Raw genomic sequence first — 18,041 nt, forward strand, 5'->3', positions numbered from 1 at the left:
CATTAAGTTTGAAATGTATCTTCAGTTCGAAGATCAACAGTATTGTATACCGAAAAGTTAAACGTATTATAATAATTAATAAGTTGTAGGTAGGCAAATAATAACCTTTTTGTTTTTCCTTTTTGTACAATAAAGAGTATAAACAAACAAACAAACAAACAATAATGAAGAAAACGGGACTACTACACTGTGGCCTCCAAAATATGACTCCCGTTAGTGTGTATATGCTCAAATCGAAGAGCATCACATACTCTCTGTTTCCCTGAACGGTGGAATCATCCCAGCCTATATAACGTCCCACTGCTGGACACAGGCCTCCTATCAGAACAAGAGGGCTTGGGACATAGTTCCTACGCGGGCCCAGTGCGGATTGGGAACTTCACACGCACCATTGAATTGCTTTGCAGGTTTGTGCAGGTTTCCTCACGATGTTTTCATTCACCGCATAGCTCGTGGTAAATTTCAAATGTAATTCCGCACATGAATTTCGAAAAACTCAGAGGTGCGTGCGAGCCGGGGTTTGAACCCACGACCCTCTGCTTGAGAGGCGACAGGTCAAACCACTAGGCCACCACGGCTTCTAAAGAATCTTGAAGATATATGCACAAAATATTTTATATTTAATACATAATATTTAACGGTGGTCATGTCTAAATATAACCTAACCAACAAAAAGTTGGAAAACGCCCGACTTTGTCACTTCAATAGTTAAATATCTTAAAAACGGCTGAACCGGTTTTGATGAAACATATCTAAGAACCATATAGCTACAAAACCTGCTTTCAAATAAAAAAAACACATTCCTATCGGTCCACCCGTTTAAGAGCTACGGTGCCACAGACAGACAGACACACATAGCGGTCAAACTTATAACACCCCTCTTTTTGCGTCGGGGTTAAAAAAGGACGCACTGAAAAGAATATTATTTTTCAGTTTTGAGGTATGAGTGACGAGAAGACTCGACAACATTTCTCGAACGCTGCTCAGCCCAGCAGAATCCGCCACTTGACTTAAATTCTTTATCAAAATTGTTTCTACCTGTGGTTTCTATATCTAGTCACGGGCTTTTCATTTCGACCAATCATAACTTCTAAAAGAAAACGAATCGGAGACTTTAGTTCGTACCCCGCATTACAGATGGCAGTGACCGCAATAGTTTCGTTCAGAAACAAGTAAACATTTCAATATTTCCGTCCAGAAACGAACAAATGTTGACATAAATAGTTGGATTCCATCGAATAATTTAAAAAAATGTTTGACTTGTCATTGCATTGTCAATTTTTGCTGAGCTCTGTGACACTTGACGGAACAAAACGGTTACTGTTCAGTATATGTATAAGTACTCTGTGGTTGTAGTATCAGTTGGCAGCAATTCCTTGTAGCAATGCTAAAAACAAAAACAAATACGATCGCTATGCAATTAAAGCGACAAGAAAACTAATGAATCCCCTGTCCACACTAGCTATTTATATCGTCATTTTGTTTCATAGTAGTTGGCCGGTGTAAGTTGAACGGAAGTTTTATGGCTGGTGCGGCGAGTTACGGGTCGGGTTAGGCTGGTAGCAGCATCTTTGCTCCTGTGTTTGCTTAGCTACATGTAGAACGCGACTTACTTTGGATGAGGCATGTCTGAGGCGCGGAGGCGGTTTGGGATGTGGTTTAAGTTAAAAGAGGTTGATTTACTTAAAGCACCCAACATTTTAGTGCAAAATAACCTGTTATAATGATGTGAGGTTTGAAGAATACTCGTAGGTAAGCCTTTGTATATTTTTAATAATTAAAACATTCGATTTAGCTAAACTTTTGCTTACAGCTATTTTTGAACCCAAAGCCTCGAATTTTGAGTTGAACTTTGTTTATATATTTATTTATAATAAGGTAGCTCAAGTTACCAAAAGCAATTGAGTGGTTATGTCACACGGGTTTGGACCTGTCACTATCATCATCATCACAAAAACTGCCAACAGCTTTCATACTCTACGAGTTCACTATCGAAGTAATTAAAACAAAACTTTGCGGCACCTTGTACAGAAGTAGTAGTGGTCTCGTTAATAAACTACCGTCAGATATGGCAACTCTACCATTCTGTAGTTATCTAGTCAGCGACCACTTAAAAGTCTGCCTGAGGCACAACACTAGTTGAGTATAACACTAGCCTTCATCCGCATCTTTGCTCGTCTAAATCATTAAATCAAGCGGTCGAACTGAAATAACGGTATTTTCTTAAAAAAATACTTGTGTTATTTGATGGACATCTTAACGGTTGACATTTTGTAACTTTATATGGAAAAGTAAATTAACCGCCAGTGTGTATTCCAAACGTCTATCTGCATACCGTTTCTGTTTATTTAAATAAAACCATTTACCTTACTATTTTTAGTTTATAAATCTGAGCCAAAGTATAATACCTGAGTCAATTTATTCAAGTTGGGCTAAAGGTGCAATCGCTCACCGCTCATACCTTGAAGCTACTGTATCTAGTGTACATATTTTATATGTGTTTTGTTTGTCTTAAGACGATGACGTGACGAGGGGAAGTTTTCGTAATGTATATAGCGCTTTTAATATAGTGCCGTCCACTTTGATAGGTCGTACGACGTACTATCGTGTTAAGAAACGTCAATTAATGTTTAATCTTTAATTTGAAGTGTATTTATAGTATTTGATTAGAAACTAGAGATAAATAATTAATTTGGATGTAATGGCAATCCACATTGACAATTCTTTACTTCAAATAGTGAATCTATTGCGCTAATATAATTAAAACAAAAAATACATACAAAACATATTATATCTTGATTATTTGGGTTATAACGGCAATAGAAATACATGTTATGTATGTATACATTTCAGAAATCAATTACGGTTATTGAGATACAGCCCTATGAAGTACAAACGGACGGACAGCGTAGTGACGTTAACAGTTAAAAATTTACAATTCAGTGACTCAGTGGAACAAACACATCATCAACATACAACAACTCTGAAGGAGATTTTCTTACCACATCTAACCAAAATCCTTCTGTAACAAGATATCTCAAAAGCATTAAAGTGGCAAAGAAACATATAAAATGTTGTTGCGATAAGTGAGCAAACGAAGGCAAGTAAACATTCAAATACACTTAGGGGCTGTCGTTATGCATAAGTCGACGGAGTTTGACGATAAAGAAACATTTGAGAAGAGTAAAATATAAGCTTTCGGAAACCCCAATGCTGCGTGGCGTGGATATGATTTTTTTCTACATTGTACCAAATCTAGAACGACATCCACCGTGACCCTGGGGCTTCAACCGTCTCGTCGAGCAATCCTATGCCCAGCAGCTAATATGATGATTTTTGATGATGATGATGATAAGTTCAAAAGCACACATTTTCTAAAAGATAAGTCTAAGCTAGATTGACTCATCACCTCTAAACATAGCAAAATCTTAGCAAAAAATAAATATCCAAGAATTGAATATTATAGTACTAATGTTTACCCGCGGCTTCGCACACGTAAATCATTAGAACCAGCAGCTGAATTGAAAATTTGAGATTATTTGAATTTCCCGTGGGAATTCCCGAAAATTAAATCGCAATTTTCATTGATGTTACATTAAAAACAATCACGTCAAATTTCGTGACTCTAAGCCCAGCGGTTGTTGTTTCGAGATTGTATCCCTATACCGTGAGAATATCGGAAAAAAAGTACTCTATGTTTTATTCCAAATGTCCAGCTATCTACACTAATTTCATCCAAACCCGTCCAGCCGTTTCAGCGTGATGGAGTTACAAACATATTCACTCACTCACAAATTTTCGCATTTATAATATTAGTAGGATTAGTATGATGTATTTAGTCTTCACGGCAAATCAAACGACATTTTTCGCAGTGTTAATAAGGTTTTATGCTAATATTCCATTGTGTGGATTAGACGATATAGGTACCGCTTATTTACAAGGGATATGTGCGATAACTCTCAGCAAATTTACGGTGAATACAGGATGATTTGCTGCCGAATCTATTTCAGTAAACAGCTTTGATAGTGTGCAGGAATGGCGTAGAGACTTGAGACGCTTGTAAAATCAAGATAAGGTATAACCATAGTTTTTGTGGTATTACAACCAGAAAAGTAATGGCCCACTTTTCTTTGTATTTCTGAAGATTCAAATGAGAAAGAAAAAGAAAACTATTATTTTGTTTTGAGTTCCGTAGGTACGACATTTTACCAAACTAGTTTAACCGTTTTCCGGGCATAGTGCATAATAGTGATCACATGTACACAAATATTCGTCCTTGCTACATTTACAATATGGTTCAAAATCAATTGCAGTCATTAAAAATTATAATTGTTTTTAAATTAATCCTTCATAGGTAAATAACATAAAACTTCGATTCATTTTGTAGTAGCTTACCTTAATTAGCGGGGTCTGGAAAAGGGTTAAGTGTGGTATTTATTTATGTGGTAGAACATTGGGTTGCAAAGTAGATAAGTGATCGATACAGTCATTAATTTGTGTCCAACGTGTTATCTTGCTTGTTTTTAACCACCGACATCAAAAGAAGAGTTATACGTTGCGAATCGGTGTGTTTATCTGTAGCTCCCAAACAGGTGACCCGATTTTGATAATCGAAATGGTACTTAGCTAAATTTCATTAAAATCAGTTCACCAATTTATACAGACTTTTTGGATTGCAACTTGCACTACGCCGGTTTTTTTCTTTCAAAATATTATTACACTGGTTTTATAAGTATCAGCTTTTAAATATCACAGTCCAAATAATATAGGTAGAGACGAGAAGCGCTATATGTGGATTGCTAATATTAGGCATAAATAGAGCTTTGGTCTCACTTATACCACAAAGTCAAATAAGTTGGTGGTACTATAGCTGTCTCGGCGCTCAAACATACAGTATGGTCAATATTTTTAACATAAAGCGTATTATTTCCGGAGCTTAAATTGTGCGAAACCTAGAGAACGTCTCGAACGTTTCAGTACCACTGAAATATACTGCTCAAGTTCGCGGACGTGTCGGGGCGGGCTGCGCGTGATTTATCACCCTGTACGTGGGCCTTGTAAAGTGCTAAGTTTAAAGGTTGAGAAAAATATGATGTATGGACGGACTTGGGCGCTGGTCTACAGTTAATCGGGCTTTTTGTGAGGCGAGGGCTCAGGTAGTCATTTGGTTGCTATGGAGTATACTTCTTGCTAGTCAGGATATCGAGCTATGCTCGTGGTTGGTTGATTCAACCCGGGCTCGTCCTTTGAGGCTTTGTAAATTAAAATTTAACTACCCATTAGCCCTTTCTACGTTCTAATGCTGAACAAATGCAGAGACTTTTGAAGAGCAAAGGACAAAAACTTCTTTTGCTCCGCTCTCATCTTTTAACCCCCGACGCAGATAGAGGGGTGTTATAAGTTTGACCGCAATGTGTGTCTGTCTGTTTGTGGAACCGTAGTTCTTAAACGGGTCGACCGAAGCAGGTTTTCTATAGCAATGGATCTTAGACATGTTGCATCACAATTCATCGTTTTTGAAATACTGAACTTTGAAGTGACAAAGTCGGGGGTTTTCCAACTTATTGTTGGTAAGGTTAGGTTAAGTTCTTGCCTTGACTATTACTGTCTTCGGGCTACGTGGAATGGAACTACTTGGTGGATGAGGTCTGTGTCCAACAAATACGATCAGAACTACGCATGAATGCTATGTTTTGTATCGATACCGTATCGATACTGAAAATAAGTGGGTGAAAATCATGTACAAAGACTCCGTTACATTAAATAGATACATAGTTAAAGGTTGTAACGAGGTGTGATACAACTTGGTTGAGCACACATTCTAAAAAATAACATTAAAATTCAAATCTCCTTTTCTAAATTCCACACCTGTTCGATTTACGTCAAAGTAGCCATTCTATTCAGAGCCTCCGAGCTGAACAGATACCCGTCTCTTTATCCTAGATCCTACAAATTTCCTTAAACTCCACAACTAGCTCATAATTTACTACACTACGAAGGAAGGTTTATTTCCTTCTACAGTTTTCAATAGTTGTGCAGTGCTTTTTTGAACATGAAACTACCGTGAGACTCACTCATATTAAATGATATTGTAACGGATAACTCACGTCTTAAACCGAGTTTAGCTCGACATGTTTCGGGCTATTTCGTAGCCCTTCTTCTCAGGAGCACGCGAACGCGACTCGGCGGCTGCCGCAACACGCACACACTGTGATAGACGTGAGTTATCCTTAAAATATCATTTAATAGTTGTGCAGTGCGTTAGGTTCCTTAAGTTCATTAGCTTGTAATACTGCTGGACTTCAGTGTTTTTGATTTGTATAAAATAAAGAGCTGGGCACGGAAACGTAAGTTGATTACTATGTATTTTTATAAATTCGACAATTATTCAAAAATAAAAAATCTAAAAAGTCTACGAAGGGTAACCACTTTCCCTACTAGCGATTCAATGATTGAATTAATGAATATTGAACTAAATGGATATGATAAAGTCTCAATAGTCTTCATCAATAATATCAGTTAAGAGAAAGAACTTAAAAATAACAAAATTCTTTTCATAGTTACAGCCGCTGAAATACATTGATGTTGTATTCAAAAATTGACACTATTCATTTTCATACTTTTGACTGTACTTAAATGATATAATGACTTCAATATATTTAGGTCCGTACGCTAAGGATTATTTAAAATAATTTGAACAAATAACAATTCTGGGCTGGGATTAAGCATTTTCACAAATTGATCTACTCATACTCCAGAACTAAACAAAACTGTACCGAGCTTTTGTAACTCTCGGTAGTAATTTAACCAAAAATAAATTAATTAATGGATGGTTGTTGGGGCAAAAAGGTTCTCGAGTGGAGACCACGGATCGACAAGCGCAGCGTAGGACGTTCACCAACAAGATGGACGGATGACCTGGTTAAAGTCGCGGGTTCACGGTGGAGGCAAGCCGCTTCCAACCGAGGCAACTGGAGGTCTATGGGGGAGGCCTATGTCCAACAGTGGACGTCCTAATTCACGTAGATGTTGATTGATCTAAGTATTGTAGGCCCCGGTCAGAGTACCTTGTTATAATAATAACATCCCCAGACAATGTTCATCGTTTATCCCATACACAAACAGGCCAAAACGCTCTGTTATCACTCAAAACACTACCCTAATTATATCACATTATTTACCAAAACAACCCAAATTCTAACGACGTCCGCTCGTCGATTTAAAGCACCGCAGATTCTAAACAAAGGCCTCCAAAACGGAAAGGGCCCATTTCCTATTACATAAGGGACATGCCCCAAAATTTTGCGGATGGCCCAATTTGCATGTTAACATGGACCCCCGATGTGATAATTGAATACTCGGATTCTGGAGTAATCCGGAACGTTCCGGTTCGAACCGGTCTGGACGGCGTCAATTTTTAATTTTGTCCAAATTTTCGACCGCCTTTATTGGGATTGTGTAAATTTCAGGGCGCCCCTAGGTGAGCGTTTTGATATCTTCGTTATTAATTTTTAATGAATTAATTTCGGTTGAGACTTAAGGCTGGGTTGCGAGTCGATGCTGAAAATGTAGCAAAAGGAAGGAGAAAAGAAATTGCATACCAGTTCTTAAGTATCAGTATTGTCTTGAAAAATTACAATGGATGCCGATGATACTCAAGGTTCAAGGTGAGTGAGTATAACTTAACCAATTAGAAAACACCTCTCTTTTTGCGTGGGGGGCTAGAAACGCATACTTCCCAGTTTTATCCTCAGCGAAGCTTTGTCGTTCAGGTACTTTTGCAAGGTTGATTGGCAAAGATCCTTTCAGGGCTAAGTCCGGCTCTATGCTTGACAATTTTTTTGTGCAACTTTTTTGTATTTCTTCTTGTACAATAACGAATTCCTATAAACAAACAAACGAACAAACAATATAATTTTTATCCAGATACAACCTACATGCTTAGTCGTTGTTAATATGACGGTGAACAAATGACTTTACACAAGCTAGTATAGATCATGTACGAAACATCAATCACGCGCAGATGTTGTAGCAAGGTTGCAGGTTATTGAAACAAATCATATCAATCCGGGCCCAGACGTTCGTGGAAAAGCGCGGGCCTTAAGCGGTAAGCGGAATGCTGTTAATAAAGAATATCTCTAGAATAGTATTTTTTAGAATAGTTTTTTTCGTGTTGTTTTCGTGAGAGTAGCGGGAAACCGGTGGATGCAAGTGGCGAGTTGTCGTTCATTGTGGCGTTCTAAAGGGGAGGCCTTTGTCCAGCAGTGGACGTCTTCGGGCTGATGATGATGATGATGAGTATTTGTTTACAGAATCTTCGCGAACCGGAAGACGAAGCGTTAGCAGATCTCCCACTGACGACATTGTGAGAATTGCGGGTAACCGGTGGATGCATGTGGCGAGTTGTCATTTATTGTGGCGTTCTAAGTGGAAGGCATTTGCTCAGCCAGTGGACGTCTTCTAGCTGATGATGATGATGATGATGATTGAATATTCAAATACATAAGAACTATAAACAATTACTTTGCTCACCCGCGAGCTCACGATAGCTAAGTCTATGCAATACTCATTGAGTAGTTGGTACTCATGGGCGATGGTGATTATTCCCCGCCAGATGACTCGCTAGCTCGTTTTCCTCCCTCATAATAAATAAATAAGTTTTTAGTAAAAAAAACATTTTTATTAATCTTTTTTTTATTTTTATTTAGCGGGCAATCGGCAGACATAAAACCCTCTCGACAGATGCAGCATACCTTAAATCTAACCTATTAAATATTTAGTTTAAGTAGAGAAAGCCATACGATAAATAAATAATTTTTAATACAAGTTTTTTTGACTGGCTGTACTTTTTGTACAGCGAGTGTTGTATGCCAGAATCGTAGCAAGTGGAAGGATGTAGTCTCTGCCTACCCCGTTGGGAAAGAGGCGTGATTTTATGTATGTATGTATGTATATGTACTTTTTGTTGACTGTACTTGTATTGTCACCCAAGCTACATTTGCATACCAAATTTCAAGTCGATGCCAGTAACTGTTGAAGAGTTCCGCCCTGTGGAGACGATCCTGGCCGGACTACCAGGATGTTGTATTGTCACGCAATTTACATAAGTATAAAAAATTTCAAGTTAATCCAACTACTTGAAGTTGGTCGAATTTAACTTGCAAGATTTCATTACAGACAGACAGACAAACAACGGGACAGGTGAAACTAAATAAAAGCTTGTAATTAGTAAGTTTTGGTTACAAATGTCATTTTTAATAAAAGCTTTTGTCCTGCTGTTGGCTGTACTTTTTGTTGACTGTACCTACTTACATTGTGATCCAAACTACATTTCCGTATCAAATTTCAAAATGGATTCCATAAACCGTTGAGGAGTTTCATCCTGCGGAGATGATCCTGGCCGGACTATCATGATATTCAGGATGTCATTGACATATTGTTGTATTGTCACCAGATTTACATAAGTATGCCAAATTTCAAACCAATCTGACAACTGGAAGTGGGTCAATTTTAACTTGCAAGATTTGACCCGCACATAAAGTCAAGGAAACTGAATCACGTACCAGGGTGGAACCTTTGAGCTACTAATGTCATGTTGACATTGCATACATTTGCCAAAGAAATCATAGCGAAATTGATTGTGAAAAGGTTCTACCCTGGTACGTGACTCAAGGTCCTCGACTGTACATACATTACAGACATACATACATACATTGCCAGTTAAATAAAAGTTATATAGTCTCACCGGAAGACCAGCGCTGACTCCATCCGAGGAGTCGGCGGAACCATTTCGGGCGCACAATAGTTCTACTTTGTAACTCGCCCTTTTTATTTTTTTGTATTTTGATGTTCTCGATTTTTATTTCATTTCATTTGTAAAAAACCTACATGTTTATTAGAAATAAAATAAAATAAAATTAATGTTATTCTTATTGTTACCCTATCCAAATAAACATTTTCTTTCTTTCTTTTCTTTCTTTTCTTACCCCGCTCTCAGCGTGTCACTCGATCCACAACTCCCAGCACATGACATTGTGACCCACATATCGGATAATTAAGTACGTGCCGAAAGCACCTGCCGCCGGTAATGAGGTGATGAATTATCGCTTTGATTGGTTCTCGGCTGGCGCTGGTGCTGCAGTAGTCAAGTTATGCATTAGTGCATTGGAAGACGCAGAGTTGGAGAAGCCAGACGAGCGTATTTTTTTGAGATGTAAGTCATGTGTCGGTCGCGTAATTTCTGCTGCATTCGATTTTATACGAAACCGCTGGCTACGTATTGGAGAAAATCATTTTTTATCAGCGTAGGACGCCCACCAACGAGATGGATGGATGACCCGGTTAAAGCCTGGTTCCCGGTGGATGCAAGCCGCTTCCACCCGAAGCAACTGGAGGTCTATGGGGGCCTTTGTAATAAATAACTAAGTCTAAAATAGTAAAAATAATTGTAGGCAAAAGTTTTAAAGTAGGCTAATTTGCGCCTCATTTTCGGTCAAAGATTTTTTATTTTGCTCCACTTTTGCCTATCGAATGTGTGTGCTTGTCATCCCGTGTGATAAGCATTTAGGCCGTCCCTTTATCTCCGCTTTGGTCTTCCTCCTTTTTGATGTGTCGTATAAGGCGACTGTGACCTTATGTGAGAATGATCTGCAGCACTACTCCTCCACGACTCCACTACTACTATGTGGAAAGCAAGAGGAAACCACCACACTACTTTCATAAAATAGTCGTCGTGAAGGCTCTCTATGGATCCTCGACTAGTGTTCAGCGATTAAGAAGAAGATAATTGTGTAAAAAAACATGCAGACGAATTGAAACTCTCCTCCATTTTTAAAGTTGGTTGAAAATACCCTTGACGTCTACGTATGTGAACCTTTGTGTAGTCGACCAAGAAATTGCTTTACCACCCTAGGGTTTAATCTTATTTGTAGCGCTTAAAACGTCAAAGCCTATTTTCACTCATAAGTCAATATGACAATCAGCTTTATTGTTTTATTTCTGAGGTAGAAACTGTCATTACAATTGGTAAAGCCCTTTCTTGGTCGACCATACAAAAAAAGGCAATATTGACAAACGAAGATAAACTTATTCCTTTAAACGGTTTCTACCAGTCTTTTTTGAGTGGATAGGAGGAGCTTTTAGTTACAGACCAACAAAGAGCATTCAATAGTTAGAAGTAGTAAAAGCTTCAATACAATATTCTACAGGCAGCTATATTTATCATGGTTACCAATCCACTCAAACCATCAGCTAAAACGGATCGCTCGAATTCCGTTATAATTTCCAAAATGGAGGGTAAACCGGCAAAAAGTGCCCCATTGACGGATGACATCACCGGCGCCGTATTTTATTCGCGTCGTATATCAACTGTGACGTGACGACGCCAACTATTGACAGTTTTACTCTGTTCCAGAACCGACTCGATTCGGGCGGATCATTTTTTGACGGCCAATTTCCTAGGGATGGAATGAGTTTTAAAAAGTTGAAAGTTTTTTTTTTAGTGCTGGTATTATGTGCCAGTTATGAAATCGTTTTTCAAACTGGCCAATTAGAATCTGTGGCAAGATAAAAAATACGGGGTGTAATAAATTTTCAAAATCAACCATAGTGTTCATCTGTTCTTAATTAACCCCCGACGCAAAAATAGGGGTGTTATAAGTTTGACCGCTATGTGTGTCTGTATTTCTGTGTGTGTGTCTGTCTGTCTGTGGCATCGTAGCTCTTAAACAAGTGGACCGATTTGAATGCGGTTTTTTTCATTTGAAAGCAGGTTTTCTAGCGATGGCTCTTAGACATGTTTTATCAAAATCGGTCTAACTTTTTGTTGCGTGCAATTTTTTGGGGCTTGGGTGACCACTGCAGCGCTGAATGGACGACATTGGATGGCATGGCGGTCGAAGACAGGAGGAGACGGGCACTAGATCGCCAAGAGTGGAAGAAGATGGAAGCCTACATCCAAGATTGGATAACCGAAAGGCCACCATGATGATTATGATGACGACCGATTTTAAAATATGGCGTTATGTTTGAAGGGACATAAAATATTAACTGAGATACATTTAACATATAATTACGAATTCAGTTTTCTAATAAGAAATGTCAATGATTTTATAACGTTCGGAAATTTTCCCGCTAGTTCATGGCACTGAACTTTATCCTTTTGTATTTTGTTTTTTGAATCTCTATTTTTAGACGAGTTAAAACCAGCTTAAATATTAACGTCACGAAACTCATCTAATTAAGTAACTTTACTAAGTTTAAGATGTTGGAACTTTCACTTTTTAAACTTAGACATCATAAAATATTCTTGCCCAACTTGTGGCTTACAAAAACAGCTATTTAAATTCTAGAAGCCCTAAATGTACCTATACCTTCCGCCGCCTAATTTTGCCTAAAAGTTCATTGCCACGACTAGTACCACAAAAACTATAAAGGTATAATTCCAATAATTGAATAAGCACTATACCGTTAAGCGATTCGAACACAATCCGGGAGTAACGTAAAGACGTCGCATAAACAATGTATCTCAAAAATGCGTCAAAACTGAGTATTAAGTAATAAACTTTTAGGCAGATTTATATGGCGCGTGGTATACCAACTAATTAATGTATCATGCCTTAATTAAATTAAGTATAAAATTTAAGAAATTATCGGAAAAAATAAACTATCATGTTTTATGATTTAAATTCGGGTTTTGTTCCGCGTACCTTGATTTTAGAGAAGCTTGATATTTCGTCACAGTGGCAAGCGCCATGATCACGAGACGACAAAATATCGAGCTTCACTTAAATTTAAATCTTAAAATGAGTACCTAACGACCGCGATAGTCTAAAACGTTGTATCATAATCCTATTATAAATGCGAAAGTTTGTTTTTGTGTGTGTATGTTTATTACTCCTTCACGCTAAAAGGGATAGTCGGATTTGGATGAAATTTGGTATGTAGATAGCTGGACATCTGGAATAACATATAGGCTACTTTTTATTCTGATATTCCCACGGGATAGTAATAAAATCTTGAAATTTCAACCGCTGGGTTTGGAGTCTTGGAAATTTGGACAGTTGTTCTTACCACAACCTCAATGAAGACCACGATATAAATTTTGGGAATTCCCAGGGGAATTTTATAAAAATCCGGAATTTCAATTGTACCAGACCGAATAGCTTACGCGTGCGAAGCCACGTAAAGTCAAGTGTTTATACAAAACTAGCCAAGTGCGAGTCGCCTTGTGAACCGACGGTTCCGTACAAGTTTGCAGGTATTTATGAATTTAGCAGCTTGCCAAGCGTGGCGTGTATTGCACCTCCCCTTCCTGAAGATAAAAATGAAAGTGCAAAATTTATGCAGTCTACTTCTAACCGAAGCAACGATTAACGGGGGAGGCCTATGTCCAACCGTGGACGTCCTACGGCTGAGATGATGATGATGATGAATGTTAGGAGTGCCCTAGTCCTAAGCAAAATCTGTATAAAGTGTGGGATCATTTTATATTTACATGGACAGACAGACCGTTTAGTCCATTTGATTTACGTGGGCACATTTTCGTTTTTGTTAACATTGCATTGGTAGAAGATTCTTATACAATTAATCCATCAGTCATTAATTATTCCATCAGTGGTGTAGCGGTATAGCACGCGGTACGGATAACCGAGGACCTGGGTTCGATTCCCAGTGATGGTCTTATTTTTCTGTTTTTTCTGTGCATCTATATTTCAGTTTGTATTTTCAATTTCGGTTTTACGGGATGACCGTAAAAGTAAAATTTGAATTGAAATAAAAAATACAAAAAGATTCCAAAAAACCAATCTTAATTTGTTGCTTAGAAACGATATCTCTTGTCCGGTGAGCGGTTATTCCAATGAATGCCGAAAAAGTCTGAGGGCTACGGCATAGATGTCGCTAGCGTCGCTGCTTAAGTGACTAAGTAAGAAACACAAGCTGAGATATGAGGTGCATAGGGAATTCGTGTCGGTACCGTTGACCATCAGTGGTGTAGCGGTATAGCACGCGGTACGGATTACCGAGGACCTGGTTCGATTCCCAGTGATGGTCTTATTTTTCTGTTTTTTCTGTGCATCTATATTTCAGTTTGTATTTTCAATTTAGATTCTTATACAGTTTTAGGTTATCTAGTAGAAGTAAAGGACGTCTAAACAATAATCGAAAATATCATCAAATTATACAGCTCATTCATAAAAAATGTGACCACAAAAATAGCGGCGGTTGAAACGATCGAAAAATTATCCTGAGGGCCTACTCTACTCCGAAGTTCGAAAATCGAAGTTCGTATCGTAACGTCCCTCTCGCTCTCGTATTAAATAGTATAAGTGTCAGTTCGATTTTCGAACTTCGGAGTAGGCCCTCTGGTATAAGAGGTACCTTCGTACCGAATTCAAAATTGATAGATGTGTCCGACTTGCTCATTTACCACCAATTCTTACTAATATTTGTGGTTTTGTGCATTTTTGCCGTCTTCTGTGAAGTCGCCAAGCGGCCACAGCGGAAGACCAGCGTTGGCCTCCACAGCCAACTCTATGCTGAGCTGGGCTGGGACCGCTTCGCGATTTCGCTAAAACTTAATACTTAGCAAATAAATGTTTCTATTTAATATTAAAAATTATAAAGTAACTCTGTTTGATTTTTCTGTCTGTTACCGCGTTATGCTTAATCCGCAACCGATTAGAATATAACCAACTGTCTTATGATATTTATTATTTTATTATCATCAGTTTGAAAGTTAAGTTTATTTGGGAGACGACCGGATGGCTAAGTGGTTAGAGAACCTAACTACGAAGCTTGAGGTCCTGGGTTCGAATCCCGGCCGGGGCAGATATTTGTGTGAATAACACGAATGTTTGTTCTCGGGTCTTGGATGTTTAATATGTATTTAAGTATGTATTTATCTATATAAGTATGTTTATTCGTTGCCTAGTATCCATAGTACAAGCTTTGCTTAGTTTGGGACTAGGTCAATTGGTGTCAAGTGTCCCATGATATTTATTATTTATTAACTTGGTATTTAGTTTATAGTTAAGTTTTAGTTAAGTATGGTTATTTTCTCTTAATAATGTGTATTTTAGTCTCGTTTAATAATAAATGTGTTTAATTTGAGACTTAACATTCAAGTACAAATATTATCAATTCAAAACACCAATTTCATCACGGGTGAAACTGAAATCAAGTCCAATTTTCGGCTCGTCCCAAATCGATAGAATCGCATTGAAAGTGCGAACGGCTCCCAAAGGGGCAATTGTCGGCCTCTCCTGCCAGAATTGGGTTAGTGAGTCCGGACAGACAGACATTAATGCCGACTGTCCGTCTTAGATATTGGAGTTGGAAATTCCTCGGCCGTTAGTTCTGGTTTTTGGTTTTGAATAGAGAGCATATTGTACAATCCCATTAATCCCGAATAAGTGAGTGTATGAATTGTGTTGAAACCCACTAATACTATAAATGCAAAAGTTTGTAACTCTATTTGTTTCTTTGTTACCTCATCACGTCTAATTCACGCCTAAAATTCGATGTACAGATAGTTTCAATCCCGGCAAAGTAAGTAGGATAGTTTTTATCCCGGAAAATTGCATAGTTCCCGCGAGATAGCGATAAACGTGTTCTACGCGGCCGGAGTCGCGGGCAACAGCTAGTAATACAAAAAAATGGACTCTTTATCGTACACCACAATAGCAAGAGAAACAGGAAAGTACACAGAGAGAAAATTACAAGGTGGCCAATTAGTTTCATTAATTTATTCGGCAAAAACATAAAATATATAAGGCCTTATTCTAGAAAGAAAGAAAGAAGAAAGAAGACATTTATTCACTTACACAGAAGACACATATACAGCAAAATAACACAAATAAATAAAAAATAATAAATTAAAAAATTCAGAAAAACACATGAAAAAATATTTAATACAAATATGCACAATGATGTGTGTCCCCGCGAAAGTGAAACGGTCGCTGACTCAGCATTATGCTGAAGCGTTAAACGCCTGCAGCGCTGATTTTCTGCCAGAACCGTCTGTGACTCACGGAACCATACACAAATATAATAAATAAATAAACCACTTATCTATACATACACAATAAACTTTAGAGAAAAAATAATAATAACTGTAACAAACCGAGAAATAAATAAATGACAAGGAACAATAATTAAAGAAAGAAGAAAAAATGGATGTTTAAAAACATCAGGCCGGCATATCAATGTGGTTGGCATGTCAAAGTGCTGGATAGGGAAAGGATTTTTGGAGCGTCAATAAGTAATCCTTCAGCTTGCGCTTGAAGGTATACCCACTACACGCTCCTTGGATAGGGGAGGAATATCATCTATCATCTAGTAAGTACTTACAATATTATGCATCCTGGTTGCCCTGGTTGGGTAGGTATAGCCACAATTATTATAAAATGAGTTATCTAATTCAAAGATAGCAAATAAAAAGTAGGAGTTCCTTTTCTAGATATGTACATGATACATACCTACATGATAGGCGGCCTAAACTTTTTTAATTTTTTTTATTTAGCGAAATGGGTGCAATCATTTTCGATTTTTGTTTACGCTTAAGGTCACAGCTCATGACAGCCACCCGGCACCCGACCAGCACCGCCTCGCCTCGAGCGGTTAGTACACTTCATATGGATTTGTATGGGTATGCGCTCACTACATCAACACCGTAGCGTCACCGGATCGCGACGGGGAGTGGACCACTCGGTGACAGCCCGCTGCTCGCCGCCATAGTGACTACTAGGAAATTCGTGGACCACGCGAGGTCCACTCGTTGTCAACGCGGCGTCCACCCGGACCACCTGTCGACAACGAGTGGACGCCGAAAGTCGAGGCGGAGCTGGTCGGGTGCCGGGTGGCTCTAATGAGCTGTGACCTTTACTCTCCTTGCTTCCATGTTTATTCCATATACCACAAGGTTTATTTACGTCCTTGCTTAATTTACTGAAGTAGTCTAGTTTCAAAGGCTGTTTCAATGCACATACGTTATCATTTTCAAATATATTGTTGTTATTTTCCAAGATTAGAATACCTATTTTGCATTTTCTTTACTAATAATAATAAACATACGTCCAATCAATCCAATACCCAATCATCCAAGAAGAGAATCGTGAGTTCAAAATCAGGATTGCAGCTCTGAGTTTTCTGAAATTTACTAACGAAATTATTTATGAAATTTGCCGTGAAGGAAAACATCGTGACGAAACCTGCACTGACCTGCGACATAATTCAATGGTGTATGTGAAGTTCTCACTCTACACTGAGCCCGCGTAACTACTGCCCGTATACGTGATGTGATGAAACGCACATACGTAACACACTCGACTTGATAGCGATAGAATCGCCGTAAGACAAAAAACACAAAAAAAAACAAAATTACAATTTAATCTATTTATTTCAACAAACGAGTATTATGAAAACAGTACTATGTAGAACAAGGTCATTTACAGATCTGCATAACCATTTTGTTTACTAACGTTCCGAATGACGTCAAATTATTTGAGTATCAATTTTTACACTGCAAAAAATAGCTACCTATCCAAATAGCTCAATTGATAATTCCCTTGAATTTCATGAAAATAATCACAAGAAGAGCCACGCTTAACTTCTCAAAAACTACCAAACTTATCAACAAAACTCACCAGTTCAACACACAAACTCCTATAAACTAAAAACGTAAAAAACACAAACACTTGAAACAAGCACTGACTTGAGTTCTGAACGGGTTGAGTTACGAAAAAACGAGTTGAGTTACAGTTAAAACCATTGAGTTACGAGTGAGATCGCGGAGGCTTCGGGAGGCTTTGCCGCGCGGCGTGCGTTTGAATGGGCGGGCGGGAAGCGACTGAACGCCGCCCGCCTTGCGGATTTGCAATTTGTTGCATTCAGTGCTTTTATTTTGGATGATCAAATGTCGATTCACAAGAAATCTCGGCCTATATACGTCCTAATACAGGACACAGACCTCCTCTTGAAATGAAAGGGCTTAGTAGTTCCCACGCGAGATCATTGCGGCTTGGAAACTTCACACACACCGT

At 38.3% G+C, this 18,041-nt stretch overlaps 1 protein-coding gene across 1 annotated transcript in view; it reads right to left on the reverse strand.

Moving 5' to 3' along the window:
- Positions 1–17,830, reverse strand: part of LOC141426898 (uncharacterized) — a 568,321-nt gene extending 550,491 nt beyond the window's left edge. The window contains exon 1 of the mRNA XM_074086145.1: positions 17,646–17,830. The gene's annotated coding sequence lies outside the window, so the exon portion shown is untranslated. The remainder of the gene's footprint in view (positions 1–17,645) is intronic.
- Between the last annotated feature and the right edge of the window lie 211 nt (positions 17,831–18,041).

The sequence above is a fragment of the Choristoneura fumiferana genome, chromosome 3, assembly GCF_025370935.1.
Source record: "Choristoneura fumiferana chromosome 3, NRCan_CFum_1, whole genome shotgun sequence".
Lineage (NCBI taxonomy): Eukaryota > Metazoa > Arthropoda > Insecta > Lepidoptera > Tortricidae > Choristoneura > Choristoneura fumiferana.